Consider the following 14,151-nt stretch of genomic DNA (forward strand, 5'->3'; position numbering starts at 1 on the left):
AAGACAAAGATAGAAATCAATGAGAATGTGTTAACCCATCTCAATGTGTGAAGAACTCATGAGTCCTGTTCAGTTTTAAGTTGATACCTCCCAACTACCTGACAGATCTATCCCAGGGAGATTACTGGAATTTGCTCCCTTCCTCAAAAGTCTGATGGATTCTGTTGTCAGCTCTTTCACCATGATTCTATCTATCCCATCCTATCTGTGTCTATCTCATTTCCTGTACAAATATTCCCTGTGAAAGACAAACCTCAATAGACGCAGCTTGTACATGGCATGAAGTTGATCACTGTGTTTTAGTGTTGATTCAGTTGCATCACATTTCCTTCCGTTTGATGGCCAAAAAAAGAGAAGTCATTCCTTTTCCATGTGCATCCGGTTCTCTGTGGAAAGCCAGTGGGAGTTGGTGCAAAGGAGGTTTAACACTTAGCGGGTGACAGAGGAGAAGAGTGATGTGAGAAAAAATGATGCAAATCCCATGGGGACAGGTGAGTAGAAATGGGGTGGGGATGTTGAGGAGCTTTGTCAACACAGTAAGAGAATAGAAATCATTGGGACATCCTGATCACTATCAGTTGCACAGTGCTGTTTTAATGTCTTGTTTTAACACAACTATAAATAAATAGACTATAAATGTCTGCTGTATTCTTCCTCTTTAAGCTCTCTCCAGATATCTCTCCATTTTGCTGAACAAGTTCTGAAAACCTGAAGAAGATAATGGGAAGGCACAAGGCACAGGAGGCTCTAAACGCTATAATGGGCCCCAGGGCGCATTTGCTGCTGAGTCCATCAACTTCCAGTGCAGAGAGAAATTTGCACAGAGTGCTCAACAAGACAAAGTCAGAAGTAACAGTCAAGTTTCTTGGAGTATGAATGGGGCCACTGAGGAACATTACCAAGCAAGCTTCCCAAGGGACTTGTTAGAGAAGATAATTGGAAGCCATGACTCCAGTCAGGCAAAGGCACTGGCATGGTGGCTCTGATGCTGAGAAATCCCTCCTTTGCCTTATGAAGCAGAAAGGCCAAGCCCTGATCCCCAGACCCTTGGCAGGCAGGACCTCATGCTGACTAAGGATTCTTCCTGGGGCAGTGAGTTGGAAGTCTGTATTATGTTAAATGAAAGACATGGGGACAGAAGATCCCAGGCTCTGCATGGGGTGCAAGGACGCTCTGAGGTTCATGTCCCATATGCACCCTGTGTTTCATTGCAGGATGTGGGATGTGAGAAGGGCCAAGTCTGAACAAGCAGTCAATCCCAATGCAACTCTGAACATCAGATCTCTCAGTTCCAGTGCCCTCCTGTACACACTCACCCATAGTTTGATGTCCTTTATGTGCCCAGAAGTGCACCCAGTGCTCCTGGTGAGGCTGCGGCAGTGCAGAGAAGACAGGGACGATCCTTTCCCTCACCCAGCTGGCAATAAATTGCCTGATGCGCTCCAGGGGACCGTTAGCTTTTCTGGCTGCCTGGGCACACTGCTGACTCACATTCAATTTGATGTTGACCAGGACCCCCAGTCCTTTTCAGTCAGACCTCTCTCCAGTGTCCTGTATACATTCTGTGTTTATGTCCAGGGTTGCCCCTACCCAGGTGCACAATCAGGCACTTGTTATATTTTATGCACTTGGTGCTTAGTACCAACTGGTACCCAGTTCTCTGACTTGTCCACATCTCTCTGCAAGTCCTGTCCACCCTCAGTCGAGGCAACAGCACCTCCTCATCTGGTCTCATCAGCAAACTTGCTCAGAACATCTTCTAGTCTTGCATGCAAGTCATCCGCAAAAACATGAAAAAGAAGTGGCCCTAAAATGGAGCCCTGGGGACTCCTGATAGGGACCATCTACCAGCCTCATTGAGCCCAATGACTTTAGTCCTTTGGTCTTGACCAATTGGCCAACTGTTCACCCACCACGTTCTGGAGTGCACGTGGCTGGGCCGCCACACAGCATTGATAGAGAGGGGAGGTACTTTGTTCCTTCTCTCCCCAGGTTTGTTCCTGCTTTCACAGAGTGAGCTCTAGAGAGAACTCCGTGACAAAACACAACAATCATGTCTCAGCTTCAACTATAGCACTTATGACTCTTGGTTTGCAAGTAGCACGTATTGCGCGGCCATCATCTGTTTCCTGATGAGGCCTTGGACGAGCCGGACATTGGTTGGTGCAAAGCATAAGATCACAGAGCCAATTCCCAGCCACGTGAGCACAGTGCAGAGAACACGACTGAACCACAACCAATTCCAGAAGTCAGAGATACCCAGCTTGCTGCCACACCAGTCGCGATTTATGTACCCTTTCTTTTCTAAGAGCCTCTGCTCAGCATCCTTCACTTGCTGCAGGGAGGTAGTGGTGTATCATCATCATCACAGTATCATAGTCTCATGCGGGTTGGAAGGGACCTTAGAGATCATCGAGTCCAGCCCCCGGGATTCGAGCCTCTGTGTAGCAGAGCGGCACTTCTACCACTTGCGCCACAGGGGGGATTCGAACTCTGGGCCCCAGTGTTGCAAGGCGGCGTCCTTAACCACTGCGCCACTGGGGCACACGTGTACTTTTCCCCATCGGAGGTTCTATTACTTTTGAGCGTGTTAAGAACCTCAGTCATTACCGCGATCCCGGTGACATTGGTTAGTGGCCAATGGAGGGTTCAACTCCTCTGAAGCTCCTCCTTTTCCTCATCCTCATCATCTGCCAGTATTCGAAACACCCCTGGAATGTTGCACGACATGGCCTCTGAGGAGGTGCAAATGAGGGCTCGCGCTCACGATGTGTCATGGCATGTCAGGTAGTCGGTTGTGTTTACCAACGCACTGAAGGTCATAACTGAGGTATTAAGTCTTGCACTGTAGTTCCCTGGCTTCAAGAAATACCCAGGGAGGGGAACCCCAAATGAGCTGAGCGAGAAAGTGTCTCCTACAGATGATAAGGCCAGGCATATCATGCCATTCTCCTGGTGAGAAGTCAGAGTGGCCAACTCTTTCCAGAAATTAGATGCCACATGGTAGAGCAGAAGTGAAAGAAGAAAGGATGGGCACTGTAGAGGTCTTACCCTAGAGTTCCTGGAAGAGCGTATTTCAGGATTTAACAAATCTAGTCTTGAACTGAAACATCTTTGTCTGGAGTATAGGACTCCCTGGCTGTCCAATCTGGTCTGATTCTGCAAACACAATGACAATGCATAGTGCCAGGGAGTCACTGCTATCCACAAGGGATTTAGGATACATTAAGGCTGAGGTTACAGCAACCACCATGGCTCTTCTTGAATTGTTCTCGCCCGACTTCTTTGACTTCTCCCACCCCTGTTGATGGTTCCTGATCTAAAGTCTCTTCGGCATCAGTATTTGGTATTTCACCAGCCGCAGGCTCCATCTGATTCCCCTTGTCTAGTGCCACATCTGAGGGTGTGGCAAGGTTGTCAGACTTGGACTCAGGACAAACCTTATTAGACAAGCAGTAATGCGCTGCTTGCCATAGCTGTTGTGATTCCTTCGTCCAGGAAAAAAGACGTAATGACCCAAAGGCTGGAAGCAGATTTGCTGCTTCCTTACTACCAGCGCAAGAATAATTCTGGAATAGTTATCCTCCCACCTTCTCTAAATTACTTTTACTAATGCATTCCCCAGGGGTTGAGCCAAACCCCTTCTTCATCATCCAATGTATTAGCGGCTTCAATTCCTTTTCATGGACTGGATCTTTCACATTCTGCCCTGTCCCTTTTAGCATACTCACTACTCACTTCAATGAAGCCATAATGAGCAGCCTTCTCTCACCATGAGAGTGCACCCACTTGAATCACGTAAGGGTCACCAAATGTTGCCATGATGCTAAGGACCTACGTTGATTGAATGGCAAACCAGCTAGGCTATCCCCCTACGTTCTGGACATCCACAGCCCAGGGCACACAGAACAGACACATGCACCAAGTACACTTGACCCATATGTCCTGCACATGTGTCCGCCCCCTGGTACAAGCAGGCAAAATGTAAATGAGTTTCAGGAAAATAATGAATATGAAGATGAGTTCCAGGAAAATTGTTGGATATGAATAAGCTTGGCTTTCAAATATGTAATAATTCTGCTTGCAGGTATGCAAGATAGGAGTGATCCCCTTACACCAGGTGCCTAATAAATGTATTCCTACTATATATCCTTACTCGGGGTTATCGAGTTTGATTCCACAACTCAAAGCCATGCTTCTGGAATCAGTCTTTCCACTGGTGAATAACTGATCTGACATCCAAGTGCATTTAGCAGAGATGAGCCTGCTGTCTATCATCAGCTTTCAGCCCTGGAGACCCAGGGAAATCTCCCGGGGAAGCAGTGAGGTAGAGAAACTCAAATCCTTGGGTGTGCCAAGCTGGGCCGGGCTCCTGGGACACAGGGAGCTCATACAAGTGGACAGCGCTGCAGAGAGACAGCTGTGCCCAGGAGCAGCTCTTGTGCACAGCACAGCCTGCAGCTGACAGAAAGAGAGGAGAGAAAGGGGAGAGAGTTTCCAGGATGTGTACGGTGTGATCAGGCTGTGAGCACACAGCAGGAGCATTACTCACAGAACATGGCAAGGTAAGTTTCACTGCAGACCATGCAGATGCTTTTCAAAGAGGGTTGTACAAAATGAGGTACATCATTTCAAAGAGGTACAAAATGCGGGACATCCCGTAGCAGAATTGATTGCAGGTACTCCACATACATTTACTGTGTTAAAAGCCTTCTGCTCCAGCTGAGGGCTTCTGTGCTGCAACTCAGCCCTGAGGGCTGCGTGTCCCAGCACGGCTGCAGGCTGTGCAGCCGGGGCTGCAGGCAGGTGCCCAGGGCTGTCCTGCAGAGCAGGGTCCCTGCTGTGCCCCAGGGGCTGTGTGCCGGGTATGGGACTCTACTGCCTGCCAGGCTCAGCACTCAGCCTGCCCGGGGAGCTGCCCAGGGCACTGCGGGAAGACGTGTGGGGGGAAGGAGCCCCCCGGCAGGGCTTGTGCTGCCACAGCTGCTGCCTGGGGCAGGGGATCACAGCTCCACTGCAAAACTGAATGTTTCTGATGGTTCTTTTTAAAAAGGAGAGCCAAGGCAGGGATTTTATATTTCTTGTTTGGAAGGAAGGGGAAAGAATTGGAAGCAGAAATCTAAAAGGGTCTGTCTCCTCCTAAGAGGAGGCTCAGGGGAGACCTTATAGCTCTCTATAACTTCCTGAAGGGGGGTTGTAGTGAGCTGGGGGTTGGCCTCATCTCTTGTGTAATCAGTGATAGAACTAGAGAGAATGGTTTTAAGCTGCGTCAGGGGAGATTCAGGCTGAACATTAAGAAGTATTACTTTTCGGAAAGAGTAGTCAGGCATTGGAATGCACTGCCCAGGGAAGTGGTGGAGTCACCGACCATGGGAGTGTTCAAGAAACTCTTGGATGTGGTGCTGAGGAATATGATTTAGCCTGGAAGTATTGGTAATGGTTGGACTAGATGATCTTCTATGTCTTTTCCAACCTTGATAATTCTGTGATTCTGTGATTCTGTGATTCTGTCAAATATAAACACAGCTCTAAGACTCCCAATTCTTCTTCAGTCAATTGCTAGTTTTGTTAACTGTCATATGTGAAGTGATTTCAGCCTCTCCTTTCATGGAAAGGAGCCATTCCATGGATGGAACTAGTTGAAATTATCAATTTTTGTTGACAAGAATAAGGAAGTAATATTGCAGATATGAATTGTTGCAGAACGGTGGGAGAAAAGCAGACGACCACACCTGTCATTGACATATGATCAGCTATTCTCCTTTATTCCTTGGCTGCGTGTACCTTTATAATACGGATAAGTAGCTCATACATATTGCAAAAGTAGAGCTCATCATTGGTTCCCAATTACATACCATCCCCGAGTATCTTAACAGCTTGTTGTTATCAACTGAAAGCTACTCCCTTGCTGAGTTCCCAGAACCATGGCTAGTTTCTCACCATCCCAGGGCATCCTGTTGTTCTTGCTGTCCTTGCAGGTGTTATGGCTGCTTGCTTAGATGCACCGTGTTTACGACCCTTCTCAGCTAACTAGCTGTAAAAAACACTCTCTACATTTCCCCCGTTTTCTTTTAGGATGAAAAAGGGTTTGATTTAACGACCGATTAATCATATTTAACAAGCAGTTCAGTTCATTTGTTCAGTCAGTTCTCATGTAGTTTTATACTGCTTCGTAGCTGCTGTTCTGTGAACTTCTCATCTGGATCCATGACTGACGCTCCGTAGAATCCTTCTTACAATACTGCCTATAGAATAGCAACACTACAATTAATAACATAACTATTATAACTCAATCAAGGCCTCGACTGACAATACTCTAAAAGTGAAAAAAGAGACAAGTCAAATACAACTTAACAACATTACTGTTAAACCTACTAAAAAGAACAAACATGTTTGTACTGCAACCTAAGTTTCTGCAACCTAAAAATAAATCCGTGAAGGTCCCATTGTGTTAATCTGTAACTGATCAGGAAAAGTCTTCAATTTTCATATACTCTGATATATTGATTTTAATGACCACTAAAATTTGTGCAATAAATGATTTTAGGATGCTCATAACCATGCTCTACCAACTGAGTTATCCGGGCTAATAATTGATTAATTAATGATCGCACAATTTAATGGAATAGCATGTCAAATAGAACCAATTTTAGAGGACAAATGTACTAAAGTATCACTAGGGGCATTATTACTTATTGACCCTTGAGAAACAGCAAGCCATGTTGGTGGTGGATGCGACAGGTAGTGCCAGCAGGGCGTCCCCTGCTTCAAGGTGCACATTTCCTCTCTCACCCATCACAGATTCTCTCCTGCATTCAGGGTCTGAAGGATTTCTTCCAGTTGTACACCATATCTGCATGGTCAGTGCATGATATAGAGCCCAAGTGGAACACCTGCTTGGAAAACAGAATAAACTATCAAATTTAGTTCTATTAGCATGCACTTTTGTCTAAAATGATGCATGGTTTTATTTTCAGATCCCAATTAATTGGATGTAAAAGAGGTATCCGTTCTATGATACAGGGTCATCTCTTTGCCTGGGATTCCTTTCCAGGTTTTGTCTTTGCAAATTAAGAAAAGCTAATTAATAGGCTAATAACATCATAACCAAACAGTACTAAAACATTAAAAGAGCTATTCCTGTAGATTCTAGCATTGATTAGATTAAATCCTGTTTAATACACATCTGATCTATTACTAAAATAGAAGAAGCACACAACATCCTAGCTAATGCTTTAAACTCTAAATCTTGAGACTGCATTGGTAAAACAGAAAATCACAGAATCACAGAATCACAGAATTATCAAGTTTGGAAAAGACCTAGAAGATCATCTAGTCCAACCATTACCAATACTTCCTGGCTAAATCATATTCCTCAGTGCCACATCCAAGCGTTTCTTGAACACTCCCATGGTCGGTGACTCCACTACCTCCCTGGGCAGTGCATTCCAATGCCTGACTACTCTTTCCGAAAAAGTAATACTTCCTAATGTCCAGCCTGAATCTCCCCTGATGCAGCTTAAAACCATTCCCTCTAGTTCTATCACTATCACACACTATGTCAAACTATTACTAATATTATCTATAACACAGCAAGTTACAAAGCAATACCACTAAGGAAGAAACACACAATTACAATTACTATAAAGGCTGGATGCTATTTTCTGCCTTCAGATGAGGCCGAAGATATCATGCTGAAACCCACATAGGGCCAGTCCCTGTGGAAATACGAGCATATTCATGACCCCAAGTTGTCAGTGGTAGGGAACAGTCCCAAAGTCCTGTGGCCATATTCCAAACATTAACCATAGGCTGTTCCTTTAGCATTGGGGAAGCCTCAAAATGACGATCCACATAAGCTGTATCTGTATGAACACGATTCAAAAACTTCAGCACAAGCAAAACAAGCAAAACCTTACATAATATTTTTAAAAAATTCAGCACAAGCAAAACCTTGCATAATATTTCTTGTAGTGTGTCTCCCATATTCCCCCTTTTTTTGTTTAATAATAAGAATGGATTTCAGTGTTTGATAAATGTGATCAGTGATAGCTTGTTCAGTGGGAGAATGAGCAATGGCTGTAGTATGTTTAACACACCCTTCTTGGAGGAAAGTTTGAGTGGCCTTAGAGGTATATGCAGGCCCATTATCTGTTTTTGTAGTATGTGGGATTCCCATAGCAGCATAAGCAGATAACCAGTGTTTACGGGTGTCATGACTGTGTTCACCTGTATGTGCTGTGGCAAATACATAAGAAGAATGAGTATCTATCGTTATATGTGCATATTTTAGACAGTCAAATTCAGGAACATGAGTGACATTTGTCTGACACAGTTGAAGAGGTGCTGTGCCACATGGATTTGTCCCAGTTTGAGGCAAAGAGGTATCAGTCAAATTATGTAGCTGGTATTCAGTCACAAACACGGTGTATTGCGTAGGAGAGAGGATCATTCTTAACACAGTTTTCCAATCGTGAGGGGTCATAGAGTAACTGTCACTGTTTGCAACCAAAAGATTGTATGTAAAGGCTGACTGAACTCCGAATGTTCTCACTGACTCCCTTAGCTCCTTCACTGCCTCACAAGGCAGGGATTCCAAATGGGGGACCTGATTAGGAAAGGTTTGCAACGTGTCAGCATCACCCCTTAATATTGTTTCTTTTCTGCATTGCTCTAAGACATCACAGTACGCTGTAGGGAAATTTGTCATTCCTGCTCCAAACAAAGTATCATCAGGAGGAAATGCATCCGATTCGCTTTCTGGATCTACAGGACCGGGGTCACAACGATCCTCTGGTTTCGGTCCATCCGCATCTTTAACCACGTTATACACGGGCTGCACAGACGCAGCCGCGCACGACGAGGGGGGGGGGCGGCATGGCAAGGCGCAGAGAACGACGTGGGCGAAGCAGAGGGCGGGGGCGCCGTAGAGGCCGACAACGCGGCGAGGGACGTGTGCGGAGGGGCAGGCGGCCGCTGGCTGGGAACGGCAGCTTGTATCGGAGCGCGGCCGCTGTTCTTTCTTGCGCTGGGCTGGAGGTTTCTTGACAGGCGACGGCAGGTGACGGTGTTGTGGTTGTCCGAGCGGAAGATCTGGCACCACACACCGACAGCTTGGCAATTCCGTCGCAAATGTCCCTTAACGCCGCACCGGAAACATTTAAAAGAGGTGCTTGGGCCTGCACTGGTTACCGCAGACGCTTGTAAGGGTGCAAGAGCTGCTAACACTTGATTCTGGGAAGCCTCAGCCTGTGCCTTTAATCCTGCCCCTAGCTCTTTAATAGCCTCAACTATGAAAGCCTGAGCCCCCGTGGGCACACTCGATAATCTGTCTAACGCCTCCTCTATTGTCCAGTTACTCCTCAAAGTACTTAGAATGCCACGAGCTGTAGCATTACAATTCTGAAGTGCACAATGTTTTAGCATTATTTCCCTCATGTACTCTGGTACTCCAGCCTTCTCTATGGCTCTGGCTACCTTATCTAGAAACGATCCAAAATCCTCATTTCTTCCCTGCTGGATTCCCATATAAGACGGCAGCCCACCTGGTGCCTTGATCTTATCCATAGCCTGCCTGGCCAGATACATTGACTCCCTACATTTAGCTGGTCCTAATAAAGCCTGGGCCTCCGTCCGGATGAAAGGACCCACCCCTAAAAGTTCTTCAACGGTTACATTATACAAGGGATCTCCGGGCTGCCTAACTATCGCAACTCTCTGTTGGCACATCTCTTCCCAATAAGCATTAAATAGCAATTGTTCGTGCTGCGAAAAAATCAACCTAGCTATAGCCCGACAATCAGATGGCAACAAAACCTGAGTACTCCAGATATAATCCAGTATCTGTCTCGCTGGATCACTTTTTACTCCAAACTGACTGACCGTAGACCGCAATAGTGACAACAACTTCCAATCTAAAGCACTGATAGCAGCCTGTGTCCCGCCTGCAGCATTAGGCGAATACCCCCCCCCCGGCAGCACCATCTGTTGCACCGCTTCCAACGCCTCACCGTCTCCTGCCTCTAAACAAGCCCGCGCCAGCGCAGCCCAAGCTCCCCCCCGCTCCCGCGCGACGGCCTCCGCCAGGTCACTCTGTGCCCCAGGGAGCGGCTCATTGCAAAGGGGTGTCGAGGGGGCTGGCTGCAGCGCCATGGTCGATGCAGGCGGCTTGTCTGATACAGACGTGCCGGGAGACGGAGACGGGGCACTCGGCTCCGGAGCCACCGGCAATGCAGGCTCGGCGGCCGGCGGCAACTTTACGGTGGACAAAGCAGGGGGCACCGGGCAATCTGACCATTCATTATAATTCTTATTCCTCCCCTGCACAGCACTAGCTTGTTCTGCCGCTTCCTTTTCTGCCTGATGTAGCAACAAATCATTATAAACCACACGCCACCACTTCCCGCATTTTTTAGCTGTTTTATCCCCATCTAATATTCCCTGAAAAATTGCATTTCCAAATTTACGCCACTCAGCAAGATCGTGCACTAAATGCGGATTCTGAAATAACCCTTTAGCATACCCATACGCTAATGACTCGGGGAGTTCCTTTTGCAAGTCTGTCCCCTTAACCTGACTCTTTTTTTTCAAAAAGCAAGAAAATACCTGACACTTTTTTTTAAAAAAGCAAGAAAATAATTCATAAACCGCTTGCCTTCCCATACCTATTTGTCAGCGCGCTGTTGCAGCCTTAAAGGATGTCGGCGGCCCGTATCGGCTAGGGCCTTCTATAAGGTCACGTAGAGCACCTGCACCTTCTTTTCCTGGCGCATGCTATCCCTGCTGCTTAAGGATCCGAACACCTTCGCCGCTGCGATCCTTCCTGGTAGGCCATGTCGGGGTCACCAATTGTTGCAGAACGGCAGGAGAAAAGCAGACGACCACACCTGTCATTGACATATGATCATCTATTCTCCTTTATTCCTTGGCTGTGTGTACCTTTATAATACGAATAATTAGCTCATACATATTGCAAAAGTGGAGCTCATCATTAGTTCCCAATTACATACCATCCCCGAGTATCTTAACAGCTTGTTGTTAACAACTGAAAGCTACTCCCTTGCTGAGTTCCCAGAACAATGGCTAGTTTCTCACCATCCCAGGGCATCCTGTTGTTCTTGCTGTCCTTGCAGGTGTTATGGCTGCTTGCTTAGCTGCACCGTGTTTACGACCCTTCTCAGCTAACTAGCTGTAAAAAACACTCTCTACAACGAATGATTCTTGAACAGAAATTGAAGGGCACAAAGGTTGGGACTGAGGGCGTTAAGAGCAGTGAGGGTAAAGTTATGAGACACAAAACAGATGAAATCACAGAATCACAGAATTGTAGGTGTTGGAAGGGACCTCTAGAGAACATCGAGTCCAACCCCCCTGCCAAAGCAGGCTCCCTACACCATGTGTAAAATCCAGGGAGATGGGATAAGATAAGAAGATGAAAGGAAGGTTAAAGCTCCATATGCTTATTCTGCTTATAGAATGCTGAACTTCATGAAATGAAATTCTATTTGTGGTGCTAAATGAACATTGTCATAGGAGAATGAAAACACTGTAGAAAGAGTGTCTCTGAGAATCGTCTGGACTTGTCATTATTTTTTGCACTCTGAACAGGACTCCAAGCCCAGGAACAGCAGATGCCCAACAGCAGCTCCATCAGCGAGTTCCTCCTGCTGCCGTAGTAAGAGAGGCAGTGAGAACGTACTGGCAGTGTGCAGCAGGGAATTGAGAACCCCAGTGCCCCAGGCAGCTGCTGCCATGGTGCCACAAGCTCTGCTGTCCATCAAGGTCCCGTAGTGCAGGGGCTTGCAGATGGCAATGTAGCGGTCATAGGACATGATGGTGAGAAGAGAATACTCCGCTGATGCAAAGAAGAGAAAGAAAAAGAGCTGTGGAGCACATCCTGTGTAGGAGATGGCCCTGTTGTCCCAGAGGGTGTTGGCCATGGCTTTGGGAAGAGTGGTGGAGATGCAGCCCAGGTTGAGGAGGGCCAGGTTGAGGGGGTGTGCAGGCGGCGGTCGCAGGCTACGGCTGAGCTGATGAGGCCGTTGCTCAGGAGGGCAGCCAGGTAGATGCCCAGGAAGAGCCAGAAGTGCAGGAGCTGCAGCTGCCGCGTGTCTGCCAACGGCAGCAGGAGGAACTCGCTGATGGAGCTGCTGTTGGGCATCTGCTGTTGTTGGGCTTGGAGTCCTGTTCAGAGTGCAGAAGATAATGACAGGTCAAGACCATTCTCAGAGACTCTCCTCCTTGTATACTATAATTTTTTCCTTTCCCATGGGAAAATAATCATTTAACTTCAGAACTTGAACTGACTTTCATGAGCTGCACCATCCCTTAATGAGTAGAAGATTAGGGAGCTCTTACTTTCTTCTCATTTCCTAATCATATCCCAGCCTCCTGGATATTATCCTCCCTACTCCAAGTGGTCTTTGAGCCCCCAGCCCCAGCCTCAGTACACTTCACTTTGTGTTCTAGAAATCAGCCTGTCTGCAGGATTAGTGAACTCATAATTTCTGCAGAAAACCAATAGAATTGAAACTGATTTTATCCTTTTAGGAAGGAGAGGATGAAACTACATTCTATGTGACTGATCAGAAAGCAACTGAAGGACTCAAGAAATATTTGGGAGTCTCAGAGCTGTTTTCAAATTTGACAAGTCCTTTTAGATTTCTTCCTCCAGTCCTCTTTCCTTCCCTCAGAACAGGAAATAGAAAATCCCTGCTTGGCTCTCCTCTCGCAAAGGGCCCTCAGAAACATTCAGTTGTGCAGTGGAGCTGTGATCCCCTGCCCCAGGCAGCAGCTGTGGCAGCACAAGCCCTGCCGGGGGGCTGCTTCCCCCCACACCACACGTCTCCCCGCAGCGCTCTGGGCAGCTCCCCGGGCAGGCTGAATACTGAGCCTGGCAGGCGGCAGAGTCCCATACCCGGCACACAGCCCCTGGGGCACAGCAGGGACCCTGCTCTGCAGGACAGCCCTGGGCACCCACCTGCAGCCCCAGCAGCACAGCCTGCAGCTGTGCTGGGACATGCAGCCCTCAAGGCTGTGCTCTGACGCTGCAGCACAGAAGCCCTCAGCTGGAGCAGAAGGCTTTTAACACAGTAAAAGTATATGCAGTGCCTGCAGCCAGATCTGCTACGAGATGTCCCAGATTAAGTTAACCCTCTATGAAAAGCAGCTGCATGGCCTGAAGTAAGACTTACTGTGTCATGGTCTGTGAGCAATGCTCCTGCAGTGAACTAACAGCCTGATCACACTGTACACATCCTGGAAACTCTCTCCCCTTTTTCTTCTCTCCTTCTCTCAGCTGCAGTCTGTTCTGTGCACAATACCTTCTCCTGGGCACAGCTGTCTCTCTGCAGCGCTGTCCACTTGTATGAGCTCCCTGTGTCCCAGGAGCCTGACCCAGTTCAGCACACCCGAGGATTTGAGGTTCTCTTCCTCACTGCTTCCTCTGGAGATTTCACTGGGGATCCAGAGCTGAAAGCTCAAGACAGACAGCAGGGTCATCTCTGAAAAAGGCACTTGAGGTCAGATGAATTTTTCAACAGTGGACATACTGATTCCAGATTCTTTTGAGTTGCAGAATTACTCTATAACCCGGAGTTAGGTTATAAAGCAGGAATGAATGTATTTGGCACTGGGTGCACAACGGGTCACTCCTATCTTGCGCACCAGCAAGCAGAAGTGTTATATATTTAAAAGCCAAGCCCATACATATTCAACAAATTTCCTGGAACTCATCTACATATTCATTATTTTCTAGGAACTCATTTACATTCTGCCCCTCTGTTGCAGAATGGCTGCACGAAAATGGTAGCCACAAAGATGTGTATGAGCATAGCCGGTATCGCAATACAGACTGCGTACCCATGGAAAAGTACTAGGCAGTAAGCAATGGACACAATGCCCTTGAAGCAAGCTATAAACAACTAAAAATGGAATTTGTGTCCACCAATCTAAAGAAGCTGTCAAGTGTCCTAACTGCAGTAGCCCACACATGGGTCTTGCTTGATAACTGCTTCATACGGCTTTTTCGTCTAGCTTCTTATGGCTATTCTGTCTGGCAACTATAAGCTACTCACCAGTGAACAAATGACACATGTATTAGGAGCACTATATAAGCTGTGTAAGAGTCACAATAAAGTTGAAGCTTGATCA

The sequence above is a fragment of the Coturnix japonica genome, chromosome W, assembly GCF_054131305.1.
Source record: "Coturnix japonica strain WE chromosome W, WE-NBRP24, whole genome shotgun sequence".
NCBI lineage: Eukaryota > Metazoa > Chordata > Aves > Galliformes > Phasianidae > Coturnix > Coturnix japonica.